The sequence below is a fragment of the Prunus avium genome, chromosome 8, assembly GCF_965620075.1.
Source record: "Prunus avium chromosome 8, drPruAviu1.hap1.1, whole genome shotgun sequence".
NCBI classification, from domain to species: Eukaryota; Viridiplantae; Streptophyta; class Magnoliopsida; order Rosales; family Rosaceae; genus Prunus; species Prunus avium.
The window spans coordinates 13,554,126-13,555,962 of NC_142291.1; the positions used below are offsets into that span (position 1 = coordinate 13,554,126).

Below are 1,837 nucleotides of genomic sequence, written 5' to 3' on the forward strand. Positions count from 1 at the left end.
AGACTAGTGGTAGATTCCAAGGCTCTAACACTTCTCAATCATTGTTTCACAACTTGTTCATTGCTGCCATTGTTTACTTCCAGCACTTCCATTTCATTCTCTTGTTTTCATTTAAACAACAAAAACCCCCCATTCGAGTGCGTGTGTGGTGCTAGGATTCTGTCCTAGACCTTGCCAATTGTTAGTTTGTTTGTTTCTTTGTTTTCAGTTTTTCCATCATTCTAAGTAGTTTAACTTGCAACCAAGTTACCATTCTCCGTGGGATCGACCTCGTATTTCATAAGCTATACTATAAATGGTTCGTGCACTTGCGAGAATTGAAGTTTCTATTTTTAATAACTCATTTTAGTTGTTAGGAATAGGCTCAACAAGTTTTTGGCGCCGTTGCCGGGGAACCGGTAACGATGGTGCTATAGTTAGATTACTTTGAGTGTTTTTGTTTTTGTTTTCGTTGGTTTTTATTTCTGTATTCTGTTTTTCTTTTTAGTTGTTATCTCCATTTGAAGGCACTAATTGGTTTCTTGTGTGTGCATATATGTCCGAATCTGATTCTGAGCCAATTTCACCAGGAACTTTTGCTGTACGTGTTGGTTTGAGGAGGAATTATAGTTCTTTAAGTGCTGAATCTGAGAGCTACGAATCTGAAGGTTCAAGCAAGATGGCAGAGATTCCAAACAACAACAATAATGATGAAGGAGGTGGTGCGCTTGTTGTCCAACCTAGGAAACCCCTGCGTGAATTTTCCATCCCCAAAGTCACTGATCAACCTTCGTGCATCGTCTATCCTCAACTCACAATTGACAGGTTTGAGCTTAGAAGTGGTATGATTCATCTTCTTCCAACTTATTATGGTAATACCACTGAGGATCCTTACATGCATGTTAAGCAATTCTTTGAAATATGTGCTACAATCAAAATTCAAGGACTTGATGATGAGCAGATTAAGATGAGGCTATTCCCATTCAGTTTAAAAGATAAGGCTAAGTCATGGTTATACTCTTTGCCTAATGCTTCAATTCGTACTTGGGATGAGCTTTCTAATAAGTTTTTGCAGAAATTCTTTCCAGCTCAAAAGACTAACAAGATTAGAAAGGAAATTCTTGGTTTCACACAAAGAGAAGGAGAAGCTTTTCATGAATGCTGGGAGAGGTACAAGGAGATGATGAGTTCTTGCCCACACCACAATATAGAGAGTTGGATGCAAATGCAATCTTTCTATGAAGGTTTGCTTGATTCCGAAAGGATGATGGTAGATGCAACAAGTGGAGAAGGACCGATGAACAAAACAGCAGATGAGGCTTTTACTCTCTTTGAATCTTTGAGTACCAACTCTCAACAATGGAGCTACAATAAAGGAAGAGGAGCTCCTATGAAAGCTGTGGTCTCTGAGGTAAGTACTAATAATGAGATTAATGCAAAACTTGATGTTATGTGTTCTTTGCTTCAACAGGCAGTGACTGGCCCTCTAGGAAGCAAAGAGGAAGTTCAAGACCAATCTTTTGCAAAGCACATGCTAGAGCAAGCAAATGCCCTTCAAGGAAGGAATCCTCAGAATGATCCTTACTCAAACACATACAATCCGGGGTGGAGAAATCATCCTAATTTCAGGTGGAGCAATAATTCAAATGTGCAACAATCTCAAGGACCTCCCCCAGGATTTCAAATACAACAAAGGCAATTCCAGCAAGCTCCCCAACAAGTACAAGAGCAAAGGGGTGATCAAATGGGAGAATTGCAAGACATGTTCAAGAAGTTGAAATTGAATTGCCGTTGAAATTGAATTGTCCAATTTCTCACACCTATTGATTTCGGATCGAGCCCAAAACTTGGGCAACAC

The 1,837-nt window shown here is 39.5% G+C and overlaps 1 non-coding gene across 1 annotated transcript; it reads right to left on the reverse strand.

Moving 5' to 3' along the window:
• Positions 1-1,081: 1,081 nt before the first annotated feature.
• On the reverse strand, positions 1,082-1,188 carry LOC148292281 (small nucleolar RNA R71). The gene has a single exon (XR_015827228.1). It is a non-coding gene; the product is annotated as a small nucleolar RNA R71 (small nucleolar RNA).
• Positions 1,189-1,837: the final 649 nt, after the last annotated feature.